General features: G+C 38.5%; 1 protein-coding gene across 1 annotated transcript in view; it reads right to left on the minus strand.

The window, feature by feature from the left end:
• The window catches only part of LOC105938336 (cryptochrome-1), a 28,701-nt gene extending 26,667 nt beyond the window's left edge, over window positions 1–2,034 (minus strand). Inside the window, exon 1 of the mRNA XM_036142485.1 lies at window positions 1,895–2,034. The gene's annotated coding sequence lies outside the window, so the exon portion shown is untranslated. The remainder of the gene's footprint in view (window positions 1–1,894) is intronic.
• Between the last annotated feature and the right edge of the window lie 12,303 nt (window positions 2,035–14,337).

The following is a 14,337-nucleotide window of genomic DNA, read 5'->3' on the forward strand; positions in this document are numbered from 1 at the left end:
AAAGCCATCAACGACCCCGCGGGCAGAATACGGGACACAGCAGCAACCTCCTTCAGCTCGCAGCAGGGTTCATGACGCTGCCGCGGAGGTGTGCTCCACCTCAGGAGCTTTCTACACCCGCTGCCAAGCAGTTAACAGACGGACTGGGATTACTCATGAAAGGCTGAGAAGATAAAATAATATTAAAACGGCATTACAGGACGCTGGCTCCCGACGAGCCCGGCCGTTCTACTCTTCATTTATACTTCACACACACAAACGCAGCTCTTTCACACAGACGTCGTCGTTTTTCCTGTGTTAAAAAGTCGTTTACTACGCAAACATACTGATTCTGGAGCAACCGTGATTAATTAAATTAATTTATACTGCATCACTTCAACACAAAGTAATGACAACGCACTTTAAAGTAAAAACAGGTAGAGATTGGACTCAAATTAAATTAAATTCACTTGATTTTAATTTAAAACAATCAGATATGTTTTCAACTTAACTCATTCACTCTAAATCCATCAGATTCAATATAAAAACACTAAGATTACATTAATTACTACATTAATTTACCAATCCAGCTTAGTCCAATTCAATAAAACTCTGTCTAATGGCTACAGAATCCAATTCATCCAACAAATTACACACAGTTCATTCTCACACAGTCAGATTTCATTCATATCCTTTTAGTGAGTCAAAACAAATTTGAGTCATTCAAAAATATTCTTACACAGTTTAGCAACATACAGACTGAAATCTTAATTAATCACCCCAAATTCATCCACATAGATTTATTTCAGACAGTTTCATTTATTTACAATCAGAAAACCTTCAATTAAAGTTCATTGATCCATTTAATACGATTAGGTTAATCCAGTCCAATTTCAAGTTCAATCCAGTTTTTCAACCCTAATTAATCCAAATCAATCCATCAAATAATCAAATAATAATTCAAACGTTTTACTATGATTTTAGATATAAATACATCATATTCATTCCAATGTAATACAGTTAGATTCAAATCAAAGTATGTGTAAATTCATTCTGTTCAACCCATTTGACTTTAATACACTTCAATTTAATGCAGATTCAAGTCAGAAATATTAAATTAAATCAATTCTGCTACAATTTAGAATACCTAATCAACTTTATTTATCAGACACTTTAAAAACTACTAATACTTTATTTTAAAAGTATTAAAACAAACTATATAACTCAAAATGAGAATAACACAAGGCTGAATAAGAAGAATTTGCATTTAATAAGTGAAAATCCATTCATTCATAATCAGAAAACCTTTATTTTTAAAAACTTATTTGACTGTTTCAAATTTCACTTTATCATCCATCTCAAGCTTTATTAAAATGTTAATACTGTAACAGAACTTCGTGGATTATTATTACAGGTTTGACCAAAATGACGCCTAGAAAACACATCCTCTTAAAATAGTTTGCGATAATTTTTGATAATAATTGTTGCTAAGGGTAATTACTTTCTTACAAACTATATAAAAAAAGTTAAAAAGCTGCGTTTTGATCATAAAAACAGGCGCTTCCTTCCAACACTAACAGGTCAGCGACTCCGACTCCGAGGAATAGAAATTAGGTCACATCGACTGTTCTGAATGGGGCCTGAAATCTTGCAATATACCTTATATCAACTCGAAAATTACAATTATTATTAAACTAAACATAGATAATAGCTCAATCCCCCGTGTTGACACCAATAACCTTGAAAACAGATGTCAATTTAAGCAGGAGGAAGTTTAGTTTACTTGTCTGCTAGGAAACCGCATTAAGTCGGCCAAAACGGGGTCACCGGAGCGGAGCTTATGTAACCTGTTTCTATCCAGCTGCTTTTTAGCGTCGACTAAAACACACAAAGCACGAATTCCTCCTCGCCTTACCTTGTGCTGGCTCCCCGGGGGTGATATTTATGTCAAGCCCAGAGAAAGAAGCATTTCTTCAGCGTGCAGGTTAACAGCCGTCGCCTGAGAAGCCCACCGTGTACTGTCTGTGCTCCACTTGTCCACTGTGTTTCATAACGGTTGACGCCACTGCGCATGTTCGGCTCAATTTTATACCGGCTTCACGGTGCATTCATGGTCCGTGGGTTTTTACAGGAGAGGCGTCCCCACCCCGCGACCAGCTTTTAGTTTATGAACCGTTGAAAATAAGAAAATAACACATTTTAAACTCTTATTTGTCCACAACTGAATGTTTACATTTTGAACAAAATTCATTTTTAAATATCAAGCAATTTTGCAAAATGTTGCATGACGTTGTGGGTTGAAGCGGGGATTTTTGTGAAGAAACAATATGAATACTACTGGTATAATAAAATGTTTTTGCTTGTTCGTCAGACGGTGTGATTTTGTTTGTTAAGATAACTTAAGGGATGGCAGACTCGGTCTTTTGCTTTACAAGAATAAAATATTTCAATTTAATTTATTTTATTTTTACCTTTTTTTGTATATTGTGCTTAAATGTCTTTAATAAGTGGGACTGAACTAAAAATTGTTGTTGTATGAAGCAACTTAGCGATCAAAACTGGTTCTGATGTCTGCGATTCCGTTTAAACATCTATTAATTCTAACGGTATTAAATGCAACACGAGCCCAATCAAACGTGAACTCGGACGTGTTTTTCAGAGAGACGACGCCACTGGTCGATATGTCGTCACGTGTGTCGTGCCGGTCACGTTTAAGAAGCATGGGAATGCGGAAGTTCTCTCTCACGCTGTATTTGCCGGGTGGCTGTCTCCGGTAGTCGGTAACCTTGGTGGCTAATAAATAAATAAAATAAAAACAAAACAGGTAGTCCCGTTATTGTAACTATAACGTAATGCATTATATGTTTACACTGAAAGAAAACATATTGACTTTCTCTGGGAGATTATTGAAGATTAAGGTTAAAAATTTGATAAATGCCCCTTATTCCAGAGAAGACGTTTAAATCTAAAAAGTAATTTGTTCTAAAATTAATATCATAAGGATTCCTGTAAGAACACCCCTTATAAAATAGATGATTTAGATATGCATTGACTCATAAATGCAATATGGAATCTCAATAACTGTTGCATCAATCAGTCGTAGTCAAATGGTACGTTCTACTGTATCTATTTAGCAAATTTTAATTTGGATCAACACGTTTTTTTAGTGCTCAGAGTGCCAGGTATAGTCCCAAATGCGAATACTGATAAGAAATCAAAATATTTACACGTTCTGTATTCTGTATTGATGTGTTTTTTTGTGTTGTAGAGAAACAAACTGTGCAAAACATTGATCAAAACCATAATAAGATTTACAATAAAAACAAAAATACAATATGACTGCTGATAACAATAAATAAGGTAATTATGTACAAATACAAAAGGGTAACTACTCTAAATAACCAAAATTAGGCGCAATTATGATAAAAGGTAGTTAATGATAACACTATTACTGCACCAACTACTACTCTACCACTAACAATAAAAAAAACTATAGTAGTAGTGTTATTATAGATCAGTTATGTGACAATAAAACTGCATTTAAAGCATCTTCTTTGTATGTAAAAAATTTGTATTACTGTGCTAACAAAAACTAAACAATAACAATAACTGTGGAGATGCTGTTATTCTAATAGTGAACATGGGCTGAAAGGCCACTTAGAGAGGATGACGCCATTACTCCAAAAACAACACTGAAATACAGATCATAGTCTGGAATTTAACACAGGAACCAAGACTCTAATGGGACTAAAATTAAAATATCTGCCATAACGACTTTTCTTACATTTGAGAGAAGGCTGCTAGTCCAAGAACACCATCATAACTGCAAAGTACGGTACTGGCAGCATCAAATTATAGGGTTTTTTTTACTGCAGGAGGGAATGGTGCACTTCCCAAAGCAGATGACATCATAACAGATTGGTTACAACTGAGTCTAACAAATGGACAAAGACCCTGGCGTACAGGCAAATACGTTACAAAGCCAGTTAAGAACAACGGCACTGTTTTGGAGTGGCCTTTGCAAAGCCATGATCTCAGTCCCCAAGAAATTTTGTGAAAGGTGCGTCTAAGGAAAGTGGCCTGCAAAGTTGAGACTGTTACACCAGTTCTGTCAGGATGAATAAAGAAAGTTATACTAATGAATAATATAAATAATGTAAAAACTATTACTGCTATTATTTGGGCATTAAGCAAATATAAATTCTTTTGGGAACCCTGACCGACCCAAACAGGAAAAGTTTAGTCTGATTCAATGTTAGACAGTGAGGTGAAAAAAAGGTCACGTGTGTTTGGTTACAGTGTCTGCAAACATCGGCTTTCAACTTTTTTCAGCTCTGTATATTATAACACCTTCGTAAAAAGTAGATGTCAGATATGTTCACTGAATTAGAAAAACATCTAACGCTTTTATTTATATACAAATATGAATAATATCTCAGAAACCTTCCTGAGTGTCATAAGAAAATGAGTTATGTTCTGAAATGATTTGTTTTACAATAACACAAACAGAAACTTGCCTAGATGTTTATGGATACTGTCAATGAATTCTTCAATTCCGTACCATCTTTTCCGTTTTTTCTCCAGAGTCTTGTAAAAAAAGCCTTATTATATAGGCCACCTATTATCAATAAATGGAATATGGCCCAAAATTACCTTTCAGAAAATAATAATAAATAGAAATCTAAGAAAATAAAATCTGAGAAGAGATGCATTAAATATTTTGGTAAACACATTTTTCACATGTTCTTTATTTTATAGCACATTGTCATAAGAGCCTAATAAGGCTCTTTTAACAATAGCCAGCACACAGACAACATAGCGCAGCCTGGACATGGTTTATTTCTGTCTAATGGACCAGATCCAGTCCTTTTGCCCCTTTGTTTCTACAATCTGACAGTCAGCAGATGGTGACGGATCAGGCTGGAGATGAGCGCTGAAACAAACAGTCCCTGCTTACGCCACTGCCATCAGATACTGTGTCATCTAACGTCTCATTTCCGTCAAGATGCGTAAATATTGATCAAATTATGATGCAGAAAATTACTTAGACCTCCACGGTAATGTCACAGGAAAAGAGATAATAAATGACAACCAGCACCACAGAAGAATAAAACACACACAAAATAAGCGGGTCAGTAAAAAAACAACATAACAAATGCAGGTCTTAACTTTATTCCCACTTTCATTTTCAAGAATCTCCAGATAATTCCCCTCTTTTTAAATCAAAAACATAGTGTATCTGTGAATGTCCCTCACGTAAACTATGATGCAGTTGCCTGATTTTGTTGTGTTTGCTCTGGTGGCTCATTGGTTAAAGACGGAGAACACCCTCCCACCCTGAGCGGCTGTGAAGGTGCTGCTGCCGCGCTGACGTCTTGTCTCAAGGCCATGTGGAGCACTGATGTCAGCGCTGCGGCCCAGAGAGCTCATCTGCTGGACTTCCCTCACATACGGATGCATCCATTATCTCCTTCCAACTGCTGTGGCATCATAGGTCAAGATTCCTTTTGCCTAATAACCCTTGATCTGCGTTTGTGTAGTACAGATGCGTTGGCTACTTTTCTCAGGCGCGTCATTAAGTTCCTCAGCAGCACTTAATCACTTCTGTTTTCCTGCAGCGTCACACTCAACTACTTTTCTTGATCCTACTTTTCAAATCAATTCCAGCTGTTTAAACACTCCGGAAAAAAGTTTATTGGTGAAAGTCCTTGAATTGAGAGATTCAATTAAAATTTAACAGGTTACTTTGTTTGAAGTGATACTTGTAGTTAATAACCATTAAAGAAACACCATTACAGTTTCTCCACGAAACAATTAAAATGTGTGTAATTCAATTATATACTCCTTTTAGCCGATGCAAAACGACTACATCCCTCAGTGAGCAAAGACTTTCTCTGAGAGAGAGACTACTAGAAATGAACCATAGATGCTTTTTTTTTTGATAGCATAATGAAACATTGAAACTTTGTTTTTATGTGATAGACCGACAGGACGTTGTGAAGCAAAAAGAAAAACAATACATGTGTTTCATATGTTTCTACGAATAGAAATTTCAAAGGTATGATCTGTATCTGTATTCAGACCTATTCCAAATACAGTCTACTTCAACCAACACTTCCAGAAGTCATCCTGTGCAGCTGCTCTGCCATGGCCTTGAAGGTTTATAGAAGACAGAAGTTCACAAAGAGCACTAGAAGCCCAGGGAACATGTTAGACAGCTCAGGGACAGAGTGCTGAAGAAGTTCAGCAGTGTAAGTTCATAAAACAGCATCCTGAGCTTTAATAACCCTAGAGGCGCATGGTCACTCCGAAGAAGCTGTGGAGATTCACAGCTCAGGCGGCAGAAAATGTCAACAGGATAGCTATGAATCGTGTGCTTATCAAATCAGGGCTTTATAGAAGAGTGGCAAGAAGAAAGCCGTACAAAGTCCTGCTTGCACTTTGCTGAAAGCTCCCGAAGGTGACTGAAAATGGTGGCTGCAGCACCATTCTGTGTGTGTGTGTGTGTGTGTGTGTGGGTGCCAGAGCATCCTAATTTCAGGCAATACTGGGACTGGGGCACAGGTTCACCTTCCAGCAGGACAATGACCCCGAACAGAACAGCCAGAGTTACAATGGATTACTTCAGATAAAAAGCGTGATCGTGTGTGAGACTGGCCCAGTCAAAGTCCAGACATGCATCTAAATGGGAAAAGTGTGGAAACACTTGAACATTGCTGCTAAGATACGATCTCCATCCAGTCTAACTGAGCTGGAGGCATTCTACAGCGGTCAAAACAATCTTTACACGTGGAGAGCTGTTAGACCTGGGGCCAAAAGGCCTGCAGCTGCAGCAAAGCAGGGTTCTGTAAAGGAATATTTCAGGCTGCGTGAATAGACATGCACAAACTTTTTTCAGATCTTTATTGGTAAAAAGGTTAAAAAACATTTTTAAATTGTCCTTCCACTTCACATTATTGCACTACTTTGTGTTGGTCTATTGCATAAAATCCAGATGAGTTTAAAGCTTTTGGCTGTTAGAAGACAGAAGGGGTAAAAAAGGGGTGTTCTCACAGAAAATGAACGGAGAGTGAAATTATAAGGTGAACAAAACTTTACCAGTCCTAGTTTTGTTGTAAGGGGTCTAGATATTAAAAAGCAGACTGAGGCCAGTAGACCTCAATCTGCATATTACATATTTTCTAAAACACATTTTTTTCATTTGATCTGTTAGCCTACTTCTAAAAAAGCCCCCATTCTGTTGGGGTCTATCTGACTTATGAAATTCATTCAACATAAAACAAATGGACCAATATTAAATGTGACTGATTATTAAAATATCTGGATCATTTATAAAACACGTCACAAATACAGCGAGGAACGATGATCCGCTGTGTAAAACCTTGAGTTGGACTGAAATGGTGACAGCTGTCGTTACGCAGATGGAGCCGGTTCTTCCATTTCTGGGACGTTTCCTAAGCGTGGTGAGAAAAAGACACTGAAAAAGGCAGTCAGTGAGCGAGGCTGCCGACACGATCAGGTGGGTGGGGTCCGTGGTGACGAAGCAGCGACGTGGAGAAAATAGGTGGGCTGGTGTAAGATCCCAGCGTCATCATTCATTCTGTGTACAGTAAAGCAAAGTGCATTTAAAGCTTCTTTATTCTTCGCATGTTTTTTTTTATTACTGATTCCAATGACTGGATTTTTTTAAGTATCCATTTTTAAAACTTAAAAAAAAATAAAGTCAAAATGTTTTTCTAACAAGTGACTGAATCAGTATGGCTACCTGTAAGGTTAGGCTGAAGTCTAAGTAAGAAACTCGTATATGTGAAAAATGGTATTTGAAATATGAGCTGAGGATAGCACCGTCGCTTTAGGCCAAAAAGGTCTTGGCTTCAAATTTCAGCCGATGTTTTTCTGCATGTATGAGTTGGTTTTTTTCCATGTTCACTCTGACTTCCCCTCACAGCTCAAAAACATGCATGCCTGGTTACCTGTTAAAATGCCAACATGCCTGTTAAAAATTTCCACCCATACTGTTCTTATGCATTAAACAAAAAATACTGCTATAGAAATAGTATGTATCAACATATTTATTCAGATTTTTTAAACAGTTGCCATTCTGAATCTTAGTTCTCTTATTTATTTGACAGAGAAATGGGATATTAATCAACAAGTAAAGCAAATGTTCCAGAATTTGCCAAATGCTGTTTTAAAGTCTCCCTAAAATACAACAACATGTAACAGGTAGTGTAAGTAAGCTATAGTAAATCTAAAACTCCATCAACATTTTAAACCTTAAACCTGCTAAAATAACACAAATGAAAAATGAAGTTAAAATAAAATAAGATTCTTTTAGTTCAATGTGGGTTGACCCCGGGATCTGTTTACCGTCTTGGAGCAAAGGTAAATGGCTTGCACTTGTATAGCTAGTCCTTTTTCTTTGAGACAATATAAATAGTTATTTAAAAAGAAAGAAAAAAAGTCGTTTGGGGTGAAGAAATTCTGCAAAAAAAAAAAAGAGAAAAACTTTTTTTTATGTCTGAGTAAGAAAATATTAGAGATGACAATTCAGATATATCCCTGTTTATTATTATTCTGCCAGTTTGTGTATCAGTGATTGTGACCATGAAGAATGTGACAGCTGAGCAGAGCTTCTCCAGCCCCCAATGACTGAAAACCTCGTTCTGGTCGTTGGAGGTAATAATGACATAATAACTATAAAAAAATTATAACATAAATGGATTCAATTACATTAAAATTCAGTTTTATTTATGTAGCTCAAATTCTCAACACATGTCATTTCTTTACAAAGTCAATTCTAATCCAATCCTCCAGGCTGGTGAGAAAGTTTCCTCTCTAAGGAAACCCAGCAGGTTGCATCAAGTCTCTCCAAGCAGCATTCACTCCTCCTGATAGAGCGTAGAAAAAGGCTGACCAATGTTCACCCTTTTGTTCCGCTTGAATCTGAGAAATGTAACGCAGAGAAGAAGCCAATAACAGATCTGGCAACGCCAGAACTCCGCCTCATGTCACTTTACCCTACTATCCCTATTGGTGCTGGATCCTTTGGCGTCTTTGGCATTGTAACCAGAAGTAAATATCTTTATATTTTGGACTCTTCAAAATTTATAAAACATTTAATTCTATACTATATACTTATTTTTCAGCAAAATGATACTGCACAACTCTTTTTGAAAGACCTTTGAACTATGACCTTTAAACATGCAAAATTAATTCTCTTCAATAAGCACTTAAACTACTAGATGTGTGTTTATTCTGTGTTTTTTACTGAGGTCTTTATATAGTAATCTGAACAACAACAAATAATTGATGATTATTTTTGGATCTTGTTGCAGGGTCCTGCTGGGAGGCCCTTCAGTGACCTGAATCCTCATATTAATGCCAGTTAGAGGCAACAAAAGGACACGATTCTCCTTCACAAAAAACTCAAGGAACACGAGAGCGACACGGCGAGGTGCTTCATAGCTCGTCTACGGATAACAGCGGGTCGGAGCCCTGAATTTCAGGTTGCAACACAGGTTGGATGCTTCGTTAGTGTGAGGTGGCAGCTGCCAGATCGGCTGTGCTGAGAAAATGCACCAAAAGGCACCATTTTACAGTTGGTTTCTAGGTTCCCATCGGCGTCAGAAAATGAGCATGTTACATCAGACTAATAAAAACGGATGTTTTTTTAAGCCCTAGCTGCCCGGTACCGGTCCTGGAGGGCGATGCACATTTTTCGTCTTCTCTAAAAGTAGCTCATACCTTTTCCCCCAACAATACCTATATGGAGGAGGCTTTAACATTTCTAAAACAAGTCGCTAAAATAGTTTTTTCACAAATACATTCGCCATTTACCGCATTCTAAACACAGAAGATGCCATTTAAAGGTGTATCGTACGTGGCGAACTCTTCCAGAAACAGGCTTCAGGACAGGGGGGCGGCGGGACCAGAGTGCGAAATATGGGGGGGTCCGGGGGGGTCCGGGGGGGCTCGACCCCCCCGATTAACCCATGAGACCCCCTGAAAGCCTCAAAAGCAAAATTTAAAGGGGGTCCTAAATTGTGTCAAAAAATTTAAAATCAAATATTTTTTGTCACTAATGGTCACTAAAATGTTTTTAAGCTCAACATGTCCAGTATTCAATTACATTTTTTTTTTCACAAATATGTTCTGTTTTTTGCCAAGTGGAACCAGCCAATCCTGTTTGCGTATGCAAATTAGCCATGTGCGCGCGCAAAACAGAAGAAAGACGTAACGTTGACAACAATTAATACTAAAAATGTTTAAATTTTAGTATTAGGGACTGATCTTATCTGTTGTGCCTGTGCACTTTATCTGTTTCACTGTTGGTGAATGAGAAACATCCTCTCGAATCCTTGTATGTCTGGTAAATGTGAAGAATTGACATTAAAGCGGACTTTGGTTTTGACATTATAATGTTATAGGCCTACTGCATATTGAGAAAATTTAGATCGGTATTGCGCAACAATTGGGAGATGAGGACCCCCCCCAAACATTGACAGGTATTTCGCACACTGGGCAGGACCGTAGTGGATGATAGCGCACCGCCCTCCCTAAGGAGTTTATTTCGCCGTTCTAAGTCTTGTCCAATCAGCAGGCTGAATATCGTTGTGACCTTCAGCAGCCACTTCCAACTAGAAGCTCCTCCACATGGGGGCAACTTTAGTCACTTTGAAAATGGTCCCAGGCGCTCCCACACAGTAAGAGTCTTTTTCTCACATTTTGGACACACCAGTTTATCTCTACAGGCTCCGGTGAGACGTGATTTCGTCACACACGGTTGCACGGTAGACCGATACGTACAACGCATATCTGATCTTACAAAAGTACAAAAGTACTGTACAGTATGTGCAAGTCATGTGTTCTGTTGCCATGTAGTGGCTGAACAAGAAACCACATTAAACATTGTAATGTAACAGTGTACAGTTAGCTGTATGACTTTTATTTATTAGTATTTTACCAATGAAACGGGTCATCTTGGCATTCATCATAATACAGCCATGAGGATACCTGACGGCTCTATCCTTGGCAACCAGACAGTCACACCTTTCCTATCGCACGTCTTTTTCTGACGTTGTCAGGTGATGTTTGGTGCTAACAGGGGATATAAAAGTTGTAGTTACTTTAAAAATCGGCATGCTTTACACACGGTTCGCTTTATGAACTGATCTGGGCACAGTTGATGATATACAGCGCAAATTTTGTGAGCAAAGGCTCTGATTTATGCAGGAGTCCATCATTTGATCCATTTTCTACACCTGCCTGTCTGTGCAGGGCTGTGGAGGGAATGGTGCTCATCAGCGGTTCATGGATGAGAGGCGGGGTTGCAGAAGGAGTCCTACAATGAAAAACAGCTCTTTTATTTGACCAGATTTCCTTTTATGAGGTGAAAAACACATTTGGCTAAATTGAGCCAAAATCACAGCTCTGCCTGGCACACTGCCCATTTAAACCTTCGTGAAACAAATATGCCTCAATTGATTCCATCCAGATTTTCTGCAGCTACAGTCAAGATGTGGATCTATGAACGCTGAGGCTTCTCCTGTATTTTCAAAATGGTTTTAATGGTGTTTTGCACGAGGTTATAACGTCTTCTTTGTTTAATGACCTATAAATCAGACGCAGTGACATCTGCAATTGTGTTTCAACTGGAAATAATGTTCTTTAATGCCGTACCTTCACACAGATGCCAAAATGTTGCATTTACACTTTATAGCTGTGGAGCTGTACTTCATTTGTATCAGGTATGTAGTTTCCAGAGGATATTGCTGCTAAACTCCTCGGGGGTGAAGGGAAATGTGATGCTGTGACTGTCATGACCTACATTTTCAGGTGAAAAACTGCTGACATGAAAGCACTCCAACAGACAGTAAAGTCACAGCTTTACAAGGAGTGCTGCATCCAAGCATATTAATAGAGAGTTGAGTGGAGGGACAAATGTGCACAGCCTTCAGAGGATTGTGAAGTTCAACAGTCTGGGAATTATTCACAAAATGTGGTCTGCAACTGAGGTCGGAGCTTCATTGCCCACCGCACTCAGGCCCCGTCCAGACAAAGCCCTGTTCGAATAACTTCTTGGTCACATGGGGTTCCATCTAGACGAAGCTTCATGAAGCGGCCTTGAAACTGACTATATATTAAACCTGCTTCCACGGTGGATAAGTCTTAAACCACCTCTATGTCGTCCCACACTGATGGAGCAATTAATGGAAAAGGAACCCTGATCAGGTATTGAATGCATATACCGTGCTGCACAGAGCAAAAAGACACTTTTTTAGTAAGTCCACATTTCCCGTTTTATTGTAGTCAAGTAAAATGACGTTTTCTGAGAAACAGATGTTTGGGTTCGTCAGCATTTACGACCAACTGGGGTCTGTTGAGGGACACCAACATACAGAACGCTACAGCAATCAGTTCTTGATCTGATAAAAGAGATCATGGCCTTCTCAAGACCAGCACGCTCTGTCACCAAGCTCCGCCCCCTTCAGAGAGTTCAGAGAGCACATATTGTTTTTTCTTTTTTTTTTAAACTTGCAGTTTTGGTAAAAAGTTGGTTAAATAAAGTGTTGGGTTTGAATTCCCTGTTTGTGTCTTTATCTAAAAATAGGTTGGAAAGCAACAGCATAAAATGTCCATCGCTGCACTTAAAATATATGTTTTGAATAAATATAAATAAACTGAATTGAGTATTTTCTCTAAAAGGCATTGGGTAGGATGGAATGTGATGGGATGGGTGGATTTTTTTTTATCTAAGGTATTCCATATTCCACTCAAAACTGCAACCGCTACTTTTCAAGGACGCCTGCAGTTTACTCCCGTTGAAATTCGTTAAATAAAGTGTTCCTCAAGTCAAAAGTTGAAAAGGAAAAATATGATGATGTGGAAATGAAAGTGACCAGTGGATCAAAGAAAACATTAAATAATCTACCTACTGTCTGCTTAGATTGTGAAGATAAAACTGATGTCTGTGTGGAGAACCACGAGGCGTTCAAGCAAGAGCAAAGTTAAATCTGGTTTGGTCCATTTTAGGGGGGCCTGAAATCCAATTCAGCCATCTTTGGCACCTATTACTGATAAATATATGAGATTTAGGTTTTACCCCTGTTTTCTAAAGGTCCTAATTTGATCCGTTTTAATTAATAAAATAGATAAAATCTTTCCTCTGAGTAATTTGCACGATGACGCTCTCTATAAAAACCTCCAGCATCACAGGTCATGCCTACCTAAGGCACATGCATATCCATGTGCCTGTGTCATAAGCGCTCACAAACACCCAGCAACACCTACTCATCATTTGCCTTGTTGGCGAGCTCGGCACTTCCACACACAGGCCTGGTTTTAGCACGAGGACGTCATGCGTCTGAGTGACTCAGTGCGTTAGATGAGAAGCGCTCCTCCTCTCCATCCACTCACCCACAGGCCTTTCCAACAGGAAGCCGTCACAGAACCTTCCTCTGATCATTCTGCTTCTTACCTCTGGTTTCTGATCTTTGCTCATCTTCTTTTCAAGCACTATAAAAATCTTTGACTGAGGATATTTCTCTGGTCTGGTTGGGTGGGGAAAAAACCCCAACAACTATCCAAGACTGTTTCATAAAAACAAAAAAACACAAAAACAAACATTAGCCTGCAGCTTTAGTCCAAACATCATGGAGAACAAAGACTTACGTAGATGAACCAGAAGAGGTACAGATTCAGGTAAAAAGACTGAATTCAGAGTCAAAAATAAGGGAACATGCTTAGTGTCCAGTGGTAAGAAAAGGTAGTTGCTACCTTTCAGATTTCTTCTGTTTAGGCTTTTTTTTGCCACATTTAAATGTTTTAATTATCTGTTTTTAGGGAGAAAAGGGGAAAAGGTCGTCCAAGTAGATCAATGTGGAGCAGCTTTGTCCAACTGTTCTTTGCAGAATTGGTTTAATTCAGCCACATTGGAGGGCTTTCTGCCATGAACAGCTTGTTTAAGCTCATGTCACAGCATCCTAATCAGATTAAAATTAAAACTTTGACTAGGCCGCTCCATATCCTCAATTTTCCCTTCGTTGGACAACCCAGATGCAGTTGAACTTACGGTTGGCAGCTGATGGCCGTTTTTCTGGCCTTTATGATCTCTTTCATCTAAAGTGACTTCCACCTTGAAACTCTCCCATCAAGGCCATTTTTAAGTATCTTTTTCTTAAAGTTAATTATGGCCTCTGACCTTGAGTGAGGCAGAAGAGGTCTGCAGAGTTAGAGATGTTACTCAGGTTTGTTTTGTGACCTCCTGGAGGAGTGGTAGATGTTCTGGATTTAGTCCTTAATGTTTTTCCCATAATTCAATTCAATTCAATTCAATTCAATTCAATTCAATTCAAT

The sequence above is a fragment of the Fundulus heteroclitus genome, chromosome 1, assembly GCF_011125445.2.
Source record: "Fundulus heteroclitus isolate FHET01 chromosome 1, MU-UCD_Fhet_4.1, whole genome shotgun sequence".
Taxonomy (NCBI): Eukaryota; Metazoa; Chordata; class Actinopteri; order Cyprinodontiformes; family Fundulidae; genus Fundulus; species Fundulus heteroclitus.